The following is a 12499-nucleotide window of genomic DNA, read 5'->3' on the forward strand; positions in this document are numbered from 1 at the left end:
GCTTCTATTTGGCTGGAGGAATTTTTACGATGCCTGTCCCTAAATGGAATCCACATTTTCCATGTCTTTAGCATCCTTAAGTGTAAACAATTGGAGTTTAAAGGTGACATCTGGCTGGCCTTGCTGGCACCAAAAGCTGAACTTAATGTCCAGATCTGGTTAAACCCACAAATTACCTTGACAACTTTAGAGCTCTGACCAGTCATAAAAGTCCCCTGGGGAGTAGCATGTCTATGCCAAAAGACCTTCTAATGAAGGGTAGGTGTGAGTGTAGGTGTGTCCAGATGAACTGATTCAACTTTGTGGAATTGTGTACCTGGATTATTGAGCATGCATCAACTTCGGTAAGGATTGCCTCAAACTTGTACGAGAGTATGAGAAAACGGCACGTAAGATGGCTGACTTCAGGAACCACCTGTGATTTAACATCAGATGCAGACAGAGCAGGATCACACCTAAGAGCCTGAAACTTAGATCTTCGGTAAAGGGTCACCGAGCTAGCAAGATCATTCAGAAGGCACAGAACCAGCTACTGAATGAACGGGTGAGACAAACTAACTTCACAATTGATGTCTTAAAAACTAGAGAGGAGCAGATCGTACAAAGACTTACATCACGTCTAGATGAACCCACTCTCCAACAGGTGATTAACTTCACGCAGAGGGCTCGTCTAGGACAACTAACAGACCATGGATGGCCGAAAAAGGAATGAAGGGCAAACACACAATGGTGATGTGGACAAGTGGGTGAAGAACTTGTCGGACAGACAACTCACACAACCAGAGAAAGACATCTTGGCTAAGGGGTTGAATTTCGCTGTTACACCAAAGCAAGTCCCACTAGTGGAACTGATCACTGCCACAGAATCAGCAATCCGCAACAACAATATCTCCTATCTGGAAGCGGAACAGTTGCGGATGAAAGTGTCAGCTTGCCTGAGTAATGCAAAGCCAACGCCATCCAACATCAGCAGAGACGAGAGGTATGCACTTACTACACTTAGTAAGGACAATAACATCATCACTTCCTGTTGACAAGGGTAGATGTACTGTTCTGTTAAAGCAGATAGACTATCATTAGAAAGTGATGTTGTTACTTAGTGACACTAACACTTATGAGCTGCTGAAACGAGATCCAGGTAGTAGCTACAAGAAAAAGGTAATAGATTGTCTGAAAGTTTTAGAACAGAACAATGCTATTGACAGGGCTTTGTACTAGAAATTATATCCGGGGGAGACTACACTTAGTCTGTATGGGTTACCTAAGATACACAAACAGGATGAAGTTTCTAGCATCGATTATCAACCCGTTGGTAGGTAGCACGGAACACCACATTCAGAACACCAAGTATTTTGTGGACAAGGTGAAGGGCGTCATCATGGAGACTGAGGAAACTATGGTCTCGTATGATGTTACATCCCTCTTCACGTGCATTCCGGTTGCTGAGGCAGTGGAGGTGGTCCATAGGAAACTACAAGGCGACCTCACCCTGAGCATGAGGACCACCCTAACCACAGATCAGGTGTGCACACTCCTAGAACTGTGTCTTCAGTCCACCCACTTCTCATACAGAGGACAGTTCTACAAACAGAAACATGGGTGTGCTATGGGGTCTCACCTATTGTTGCAAACCTGTACATGGAGGAAGTGGAAAAGAAGGCACTAAGGTCCTACTCAGGGACACCACGAGTCATTGGTTCAGATATGTGGACGACACCTGGGTTAAAATAAAATCCGAGGAAGTACCACATTTCACGGACCACATCAACTCGGTGGACAAACACATCAAGTTCACAAGGGAGGTTGCAAGCAACAACAGTTTAGCCTTCTTAGACTGTGAAATTGCTAGTAAAGATGGGGGACGTTTGAAAGTAAATGTGTACCGTAAACCAACACACACAGTACTTAAGGTTTGACTCCCATCATGCATTGGAGCACAAACTAGGAGTCATCAGGATGCTGCACCACCAGGCGAACAGCATCCTCACAGACACTACGGCCAAGGATAGAGAGAAATCTCATGTCAAGAAGGCCCTGGGTGAATGTGGTTATCCCAACTGGGCATTCGTAAAAACGGGAAAAATGCCCAAACACAGCTCCAGTGGATCGAAGGGAGGAGAAGAACAACCGCGGTCTAAGCGCAAACCAGTGGTGATTCCGTATGTGGCAGGAGTATCGCAACAATTAAGACGGATATTCTCCAAACACCGTGTTTCAGTTGCTTTCAAATCCCAGAACACGCTACGCCAGAAATCAGTTCACCCTAAGGACCGGGTTCCTCGACACAAACAGAGTAACATAGTGTATGCTGTTAGGTGCCGGGAGGATTGTCGGGAACTGTACATCGGGGAAACTAAACAGCCACTGGCGAAACGGATGGCCCAACATCAACCTCTTCTGGCCAGGACTCTGCGGTTTACACCCACCTGCAAGCCAGCGGCCACTCATTTAATGATGAAGATGTGCAGGTCCTTGACAAGGAGGAACGCTGGTTTGAACGGGGAGTCAAAGAGGCCATCTCAGTGAGGAGGGAACGACCATCGCTGAACCGGGGAGGGGGCCTGAGAGTACATCTCTCACCATCTTACAATGCCGTAATAGGAGCTTTACCCAAATCATACAGTGGGGTCAAAAAGTATTTAGTCAGCCACTGATTGTGCAGGTTCTCCTACTTAGAAAGATGAGAGAGGTCTGTAATTTTTATCATAGGTACACTTCAACTATGAGAGACAAAATAAGAAAAATAAATCCAGGAAATCACATTGTAGAATTTTTAAAGAATTTATTTGTAAATTATGGTGGAAAATAAGTATTTGGTCACCCACAAACAAGCAAGATTTCTGGCTCTCACAGACCTGTAACTTCTTCTTTAAGAAGCTCTTCTGTCCTCCACTCGTTACCTGTATTAATGGCACCTGTTTGACCTCGTTATCTGTATAAAAGACACCTGTCCACAGCCTCAAACAGTCAGACTCCAAACTCAACCATGGCCAAGACCAAAGAGCTGTCGAAGGACACCAGGAAGAAAATTGTAGACCTGCACCAGGCTGGGAAGAGTGAATCTACAATAGGCAAGCAGGTTGGTGTGAATAAATCAACTGTGGGAGCAATTGTAAGAAAATGGAAGACATACAAGACCATTGATAATCTCCCTTGTGGTCAAGATCTCATCCCGTGGGGTCAAAATGATCATGAGAACGGTGAGCAAAAATCCCAGAACTACACGGAGGGACCTGATGAATGACCTGCAGAGAGCTGGACCAAAGTAACAAAGGCTACCATCAGTAACACACTACGCCAAGAGGGACTCAAATCCTGCAGTGCCAGGCGTGTCCCCCTGCTTAAGCCAGTACATGTCCAGGCCCATCTGAAGTTTGCCAGAGAGCATATGGATGATCCAGTAGAGGATTGGGAGAATATCATGTGGTCAGATGAAACCAAAATGGAACTTTTTGGTAAAAACTCAACTCGTCGTGTTTGGAGGAAGAAGAAGAACCCAAGAACACCATACCTACTGTGAAGCATGGGGGTGGAAACATCATGCTTTGGGGCTGTTTTTCTGCAAAGGGGACAGGACGACTTATCCGTGTTAAGGGAAGAATGAACGGGGCCATGTATCGTGAGATTTTAAGCCAAAACCTCCTTCCATCAGTGAGAGCATTGAAGATGGAACGTGGCTGGGTCTTCCAGCATGACAATGATCCCAAACACACCGCTCGGGCAACGAAGGAGTGGCTCTGTAAAAAGCATTTCAAGGTCCTGGAGTGGCCTAGCCAGTCTCCAGACCTCAACCCCATAGAAAATTTGTGGAGTCCGTGTTGCCCAGCGACAGCCCCAAAACATCACTGCTCTAGAGGAGATCTGCATGGAGGAATGGGCCAAAATACCAGCTACAGTGTGTGCAAACCTGGAGAAGACTTACAGGAAACCTTTGACCTCTGTCATTGCCAACAAAGGTTATGTTACATAGTATTGAGTTGAACTTTTGTTATTGACCAAATACTTATTTTTCACCATAATTTACAAATAAATTCTTTAAAAATCCTACAATGTGATTTCCTGGATTTTTTTTTTCTCATTTTGTCTCTCATAGTTGAAGTGTACCTATGATGAAAATTACAGACCTCTCTCATCTTTCTAAGTAGGAGAACCTGCACAATCAGTGGCTGACTAAATACTTTTTGGCCCCACTGTATGTGAAATACACACATGACCATTGTAATTAATGGTCATTGTGGATTGCATATGGACCTGATCACCGGTTCCATTGTTATGCAATGGTCGGTGATCGGTCGTTATGCAAATCAACTGCATATAAGGTTGGGGTATTCACCACCAGCTCAGACTGAAGAAGTCATTCGGATTGAGTGACGAAACGTATCTCAACAAACAAACTTGTGTCCAGATGAACTGATTTAACTTTGTGGAATTGTGTACCTGGATTATTGAGCATGCAACAGTGTGAGAAAGACGTTTTAGGGTTCCCTCTGGGGGGTCGTAAACGTCTTTGAAGGTAAACAGACATGGAGATCTCCGGACGCAGAGAAAACTGAAAAGAAGTATCAATGTTTAATCCAGCAATAAGTCTTTCTATCATTTTTCTGCTACATTTCCTTTTTATATTCCTCTCCTATAGATTCTAGGGCATCTATTATTGCTTGTGTTGGTAAAAATCCTTCTTTAACCCTGTACAAAATATCCTTTATTTGTTTAATCCCTCCTTCCCACCATTTTCTGTAAAATTTCTGTTTTGCTCAAAAAGTCTCCCCAAGATTCCAGTACTTCTCTGTAAAAGCATGGGATTAAATCCCTCATGTAGTTTTTAGTTTTCATCCACAAAATATTCAAGCCTAAATTACTGTCTCCACATTTGTTTAGAAAATATTCCATTACCCTTTTCCAAGTAGATTTAATTCCTCCATCCAAAAACTTCTTTACTATTTTAACTCTTCATTTAAGTTATTATTTAAAACTTTTAATTATTATTACAGTATCCTGCAATCCCAGTCCCCCTTCTTCCACTGCTCCAATTAGTGTCTCATATGCTATTTTACATCTTCCTTTTCCCCAAATAAAGCCTATCACAATTTCTTTTATTTTTTTCAATAGCTGATACTGGTATTGAATTGACACTTAATAAATACCATATTTTGGATAACATTAACCAGTACTTTTGCTTTCAATGTCAAGTTCCTTGTTTTCCAAAATTCTAATCTTTGTTCCATTCCTTTTATGGCACTTTCCCACATAATCTACCGCTCCTGTTGCTTTATTTCTTTTTCATCGGCTAATCTCAGCGCCTGTTGGATACTAAAAGACTGTGGTGTGTGTGTTGGATCATTTTAAAAGACGCGGACGCTGGTACGTTTTCTTCACATCCTGAAACGATCTGGATTACAATTTACAGCTACGTGGTGAACGGTGGGTGAGTTTTCCTGCGATCGGCACAATGTTGAACTATTCTGCTGACCAGCTGATGGAGTTCAACAATTACACTACTCCATCGTGTATTCTAGTCATCAAACAGCTTGGACTCCTTCGCCGGCCTCGTTATATTCACAGGGGCTCCCGGAGAAAGCTTGTCCCAGTGAGAGTAAGGAACTGCTCGGATGGTAAAGTGGGGTTTTCTAGGCATGCGCCATATACTCCCAATGGCCAGAACTCCCGAGCAGTATCTCCGTGTAGTCTCGAACCGCGTTACACCTGGCTGGTACCTGTGGTTCCTGATCAGCCCGCTACACACCTCCAGCCACGGCAGAGACTCCGAGTCAGAAACAGAGGAGTTAATACTGTCAATCTCAGAGCACTGGAACACACACCGTTACTGCAGTCTCACTCTGTGTCAGTCCATATGGCACTGATAAATGCGCGCTCTGTCCATAATAAGACGTTTATTTTAAATGACTTTTTCACTTCTCATGGTTTGGACCTGTTGTTTTTAACTGAGACATGGGCTACAGGTGGTGAATCGGCTAGCGACTCCGCCCCCTTCTTGAAACTTTGCCCAGTAGACTGCGGTTTCTTCAGTTTACCTCGGAATACGGGTAGAGGCGGAGGAGTTGCGGTGGTTTTTAAACAGTGTCTGAGATGCCAAATGTTGAATATTGATACTTTTAAAAGTTTTGAAGCACTGGTCTTTAAATCTCACTCTGTTCTTCCATTACTCTGTGCAGTAGTATACAGACCTCCAAAACCAAACAGCGACTTCATCACTGAGTTTGCTGAATTCCTTGCTATGATTGTACCTATGTCTGACAGCATTCTGCTTCTTGGTGATTTTAATATTCATGTCTGCTGCCCTGATAAATATCAGGTGAATGATTTTTATCAGCTACTGGACTCTTTTGGTTTTATTCAACATATTCATAAGCCCACCCATATGCAAGGTCACACACTTGATTTAGTGTTTTCATCTGGTTTTGATATTGACAAACTAGATATTGAGGAGGCTAGTTTCTCTGATCATATGCCAGTAGTCTTTAGCTCAACTTTAACTGCGCATTTCCCTGCTCCTGTTTTAGGGCACTGGTCAAGGATTATCACTTCGTCTACATCTAACGATTTTTCCAGAGCCTTTTCTGACATGTTGAAATTGCCCAACTATGGTCAGACTCATGCTAATGTGGATGAGTTAGTTACTTTTTTTAATTATAACTGTTCAACTGTTCTGGATTCTCTTGCCCCTATGAAATGTAAACGCTTAAAACCAAAAGTTCAGCCCTGGTTAAATGCATCCACACAGGAAATTAGACAGGCTTGTAGAAGAGCGGAACGGAAATGGAGAAAGGACAGATTGCAAGTAAGTTTGGATATTTTTAAAGGTTGTCTGGAAGACTATCAGCTAGCTGTTAAGTCTGCTAGAGAGGCATACTTTTCAAGCATAATTGCCAAAAATTACAACAGACCTAAAGTACTGTTCAGTACAATAAATTATTTACTTAAATCATCACCCGAAGTTGGAAATGTTCCTTCTCCTAGAGTATGTGAAGAGTTTTTAAACTTTTTTGTGGAAAAAACTGAAACAATTAGGTCTGGCATTACTTACTTGGGTATAGATTCTCCACTTCCACCGCCGTGCCCAGGTGTGTTTGAAAAGTTTGAGGCTGTTTCAATCTCCGAATTAACAGATTTGGTGCTGAAAACAAAGCCAACAACCTCCCCACTTGATGTGATGCCCCCAAAGATAGTTAGGGAGACATTTGATATATTAGGACCTTTTGTCCTGGATATCATTAATACTTCCCTTGCCACTGGTACTGTTCCAGCATGCTTTAAACATGCTGTAGTTACACCTCTGCTCAAAAAGCATAATCTTGATGCTACAGTGGTTAGTAACTATAGGCCGATTTCTAAATGACCATTCTTGGCTAAATTGCTGGAAAAGGTTGTATATTCTCAGCTTTTACCATTTTTGAGTAGAGATGGTATTTTTGAGATTTTTCAATCTGGCTTTAAGTCTATGCACAGCACTGAATCTGCTCTTCTGAAGGTGACAAATGACTTGCTACTTACTGTTGATGAGGGAAATTGTGCCATCCTCATTTTATTGGACCTTAGTTCTGCTTTTGATACTGTTGACCATGACATACTTGTTGGTCGCCTGGAAAAGTTGGTGTGGTTACAGGGAGAGGCCCTGAATTGGTTCATATCTTATTTTAAAAATAGAACCTTTTCAGTGAATATTAGCAGCTATTTCTCTTCTTCTGCTGATGTCTCTTGTGGTGTTCCACAAGGGTCCATACTAGGGCCCCTCCTTTTTTCTCTCTATATGCTGCCATTGGGTCAAATAATTAGGAAGCACAATGTCAGCTTTCACCTGTATGCTGATGACATACAGCTTTATCTTTCCATTAGACCGAATGACAATGGCTCGTTAACATCTCTTAGCAGTTGTCTTGAGGACATAAAGAGGTGGATGGCTGACAATTTTCTTCAGCTGAATGAAAGCAAGTCAGAGGTTATCGTTTTTGGGGGTCCTCATCACATCAATAGTGTCTCCAATAACCTTGGTCACTTGTCTACATGTGTCAAAACATCTGTGAGAAATCTTGGTGTTATCTTTGACTCTGACCTCCGATTTGATAAACAAATCAACTCTGTGGTAAGGAATAGCTTCTTCCAGCTCAGAAATATTGCGAAGATTAAGCCTTTTCTCTGCTATTCTGACCTGGAAAAAGTTATTCATGCATTCATTTCTGCAAGAATTGACTACTGTAATTCTCTGTATATTGGGATTGGTCAGTCTCTGTTGCGGCGCTTGCAGGTAGTCCAGAATGCAGCAGCAAGGTTACTGACTAATACCAAGAAAAGAAACCATATTACACCAGTCCTTGCCTCACTACATTGGCTGCCTGTTCAGCACAGGATTCAGTTTAAAGTTCTTTTATTTGTTTTTAAAGCGCTTAATGGTCAAGCCCCGGCTTATCTCAGTGGTATGCTTTCTCCCGCAACCGCACAGCGATCTTTAAGATCAGCCACTCAGAACTTGTTGACTGTTCCTAGGGCTCGTTTGAAGCTAAAAGGTGATCGTGCATTTGCAGTTTATGCTCCGAGGCTATGGAACACTCTACCTCCTAATATTCGACAAGCACCTTCGGCCGCTGTTTTTAAATCACTCCTAAAAACATACCTTTATAAGCTGGCATTTGAACAGTGAGGAGCTGTGTTAATTTTAATTGTTTAGTCTATTTGTATCTGTTTTATTTTGTCTCTTACTCTATATTAAAAAAGTAAGAACCAAATAAAAATACAATGTTGTGTTATGTATGCTTATTCGATGTACAGCACTTTGGTCAACGTAAGTTGTTTTAAGAGTGCTTTATAAATAAAATTTACTTATATACTTACTTACTATAATTTCATTGGTTTTCTTGTGTTTTGACTTATTAAAACTCCTAGCACCTTAACATTTTCTTTTTCTTCTTTGAAGGGTATGTTCTCGGGTATTGTATCTATTTGACCTATTCTCATATACTGACTCTTTCCCATATTTACCTTCGCGCCTGTTCCTCGACAGTACATCTCTAGTATTTCAATTGCCTTTTCTACTCTAGAGATGTCTTGGAGTACCAGTGTAGTATCATCTGCGTATTGGTATATTGGTTCACTATTTTCATTTCCTTCAATTTTAATACCTCTAATTTCTCCATTTTCTTTAATTGCTAGTCCTAATGGTTCAGCTACCATTGTGTATAAGAGTGCAGACAGTGGACATCCTTGTCTTATTGATCTTGTAACTTTAAAATAGTCTGTTGTAAAACCATTGCACTTAACACATGTTAAAACTTCATAATAAATTTTTTTTATCCATTTTATAAGTTTATCCCCAAAACCAAATTTTCTTCATAACATCAAACAAAAACTGGTGCTCCACCCTATCAAAGGCTTTTCAGTATCTATATTTATCAAGTATCCCTTTATGTTTTTCTCCTTCATGTATAATATTATGTCCCTTATGCTACCTACCGTATCAGCAATATCTCTTCCTTCCACCCCATATGCTTGTGTTGTTTTTATAATGGTTGGTATGACCCTTTTCAATCTGTTTGCAATTATTGCAATTATTATTGGTCTATAATTCTTAATTTCAGTAACCTTCCCTCTTTTCTTAAATATTAGTTTTATCATTCCCATTTTCATGCTTTCACTTAATTCTGCTCTGTTAAAAATTTCATTATAAATTTCTTTTAGAATCGGTACTAAAATATCTTTAAAGTTTTTATAAAATTCATTTGTCAACCCATCTATTCCTGGACTTTTCCCTGTCTTCAGTTGTTCAATTGCAGTTAAAATTTCATCTTCTGATATCTCATTATCACACTCCTCGTTGTCTTCCTTGGAGACTTTAGTTTTAATTTGATCCAGTAGTTTCTGTTCTGCTGTTCTATCAATACCTCTTCCTCTAAACAGGTCCTCATAAAAATGTTTAATAGCATTTAAAACTTCTTTTGTTCCTTTTTTAGTTTCCCCTGTAATATTTTGCACTTCCTTGATTGTAGCTGCAGCTTGTCTACTTTTTTCTAATGCATAAAATAATTTAGTACTTCTTTCACCTTCTACTGCATATCTGACTTTACTCCTTATCATTAAACCTCTGCATTTTTCTTCTTTAATGGTTTTCATTTTATCTTGCAATGCTTTTACCTTTTCTACTGTATACTTCCTGTACTTCTATTGTTCTCAAGGTTTCTAAGCTCCTTTTCTAGTTCTCTTCTCACTTCATTTTCCGTATTTTTCTTTATTTTCTGCACTAATTGACAATGTTTAATTGACAACTTTTTAATATCAAACTTTAAATTGTCCCACCAAATTGTTTTATCTACATTATATAAATTGTCATATTATCATGTCTTTTACTAGTCCGTTGTATAATTTATCTTTTAAAAATGCTGAGTTTAAATCCCACACTCCTGGGCCCTTTTCCACCTCTGTAAAGTCTATTTTCCAGATTAAATAGTTGTGATCACTAAAAGTTGTTCTTTTATAGTAGATCTCTCTTATTTTCCCCTCCATCTCTTTAGTACACAAAAGCAAGTCTATTCTACTTTGTTTTATTGTCGCTTGAACATTTTGTTCTCTTGAGTACTCCCTTTTCTGTTCATTTCTTAATCTCCATACTTCTATCAAACCATACTTTTCCATTAGAGTTTTTAATTGTTCCCTTCCTTTATCTGTTCTAAATACCATTTCATTAACATCTAGCTTGCTTAATACTGTGTTGAAATCTCCCAATAAAAACACATTTTCCCATGTAGACAAATTTACCATAATCCTTTTAAAGAAATCAGCTTTTTCTTTTTCCTCATTCGGTGCATGTATATTATACAGTATTAATTTCCTTCCATCTTTTTCCATATGCACAGCTATGCTTTTTCCTTCCCCATCACTGAAAATAACCTTTTCTTTTTCACATGTATTTCTCCGGTTTAGAATTGCACCCCTCTTTGTTTCTTATGTCCATTATTAAAATAAATATTTCCATCCCACTGTGGCTTATATTTTTTAGCACATTCTTCATCCCAACATGTCTCTTGAAAACACATTATTTCAGCATTACTGTTATTGTCTTGAGCCCCTGTGCTCTGAGGAACTGTGTGTGCCACGCCCACCTCCACAAGAGCACGCTCAGTCCTGAGCCAACGCCCCTTTTTTCATTGGTCCTCTGCCACTAATCAGCTCCAGCTCCCCTATTTAAGGGAAGAGCTGGAGAACAGTGTTGGAGATTATTTTCCCAGTAACTCGGTCTGTTTGTCTTAGTTCTGATCTGTTACTAGCTCCCTGATTAGTAGCTCTTCTGTCTGTCTGTCTGTCTGTTTGTTTGTCAGTTTACCTTGTTTTGGTTTGTTTGTTTTGTTAGCCTGTTTAGTAGTGATAGGCGAATGAAGCCCAATTGAAGCTTTAGCTGCTTCTTCCTGATTGTGCTGAAAAAGATTCGACGCATTGGAGCGTTGAAATCCTACATCAAAGAAAAGTGACATCTGGTGGCTAGAAGAAATGATTGCAGCCTGCAGCTGAACACTGTGAAGCGTGTTAACCCTGTGTGTGATTTTACAGTTCAACTACTGTCTGTTCCGATCCGCTGAAAATCATGTTTAATTATTAAAGTGCTGCAACAAATTCTTGAATGTTGTCATTATTGATTATAGAATGTATAAGGCCAACGGAAAATAAATATAAGTCATACATTAGCAACAAAGTAACCACTCATATGTGAATCATGTAACCATGATTATATATGGAATATGAGGGGTATATAAGGAATATGAACATAGTCTACAAAGTTTGAAAATATGATCTGATGAAACATTGTGCTTTGGTATAGTGACTGTGAAATTTAAGGGATTGTGCTTGTGGTTAACTGGGAACAGAACATAAAACAGAAGAGGAGCAAGTAAGCCCAAATGAACAGTTATGCTGACACATTTTTATTTAGGAATAAAAGTTTCTCCACAGTGTTAGGTTTTAGCCTGTTTCTTCTTTGGTTCACTATTTCACCAGCCTTTGAGAAAACTCTCTCACATGGCACAGACGAGGCTGGGGTGCAGAGGTATTGTACAACAACCTGAAAAAGATGTGGATAAACTGGCTTGTGTGCAGCCCAGTATCTCAGAGGGTCTTCTGACCTTGGCAGGTGTGCATCTCTTAAATACCTACATTAAGAGTAGGAAAATACAGTAAATACAGTATTGTATTTCAGCAGCAGATAATCAGCAATACATATACTTTACCTCTGCACCTCTACAATAGCACTTGCAGTTGCACTGGGAGCTCGCTGCTCTGCATCTATATGACTATCAAGCAGGCCCCAAAGATTCCTATCCTGCAGCACGTCTGGGGCGTTTGGTGGTGGCGGCACTGTTGGGACAGATTCCTGTAACATTGCAGGCACAATGTAGCTGGCACATTCTCTGGTTAGCCTTTCCACTGCTGCATGAGCATTGCTTACATGACAGAAACCTAGTTCCTTGTATCTAGGGTCCAGCAATGTGGCTAAAGACAG

The 12499-nt window shown here is 40.3% G+C and overlaps 1 pseudogene; it reads left to right on the top strand.

Moving 5' to 3' along the window:
* The first annotated feature begins 689 nt into the window (after positions 1-689).
* On the top strand, positions 690-2733 carry LOC134304404 (uncharacterized; annotated as a pseudogene).
* Positions 2734-12499: the final 9766 nt, after the last annotated feature.

The sequence above is a fragment of the Trichomycterus rosablanca genome (assembly GCF_030014385.1).
Source record: "Trichomycterus rosablanca isolate fTriRos1 chromosome 5 unlocalized genomic scaffold, fTriRos1.hap1 SUPER_5_unloc_2, whole genome shotgun sequence".
In the NCBI taxonomy this organism is placed as follows: domain Eukaryota; kingdom Metazoa; phylum Chordata; class Actinopteri; order Siluriformes; family Trichomycteridae; genus Trichomycterus; species Trichomycterus rosablanca.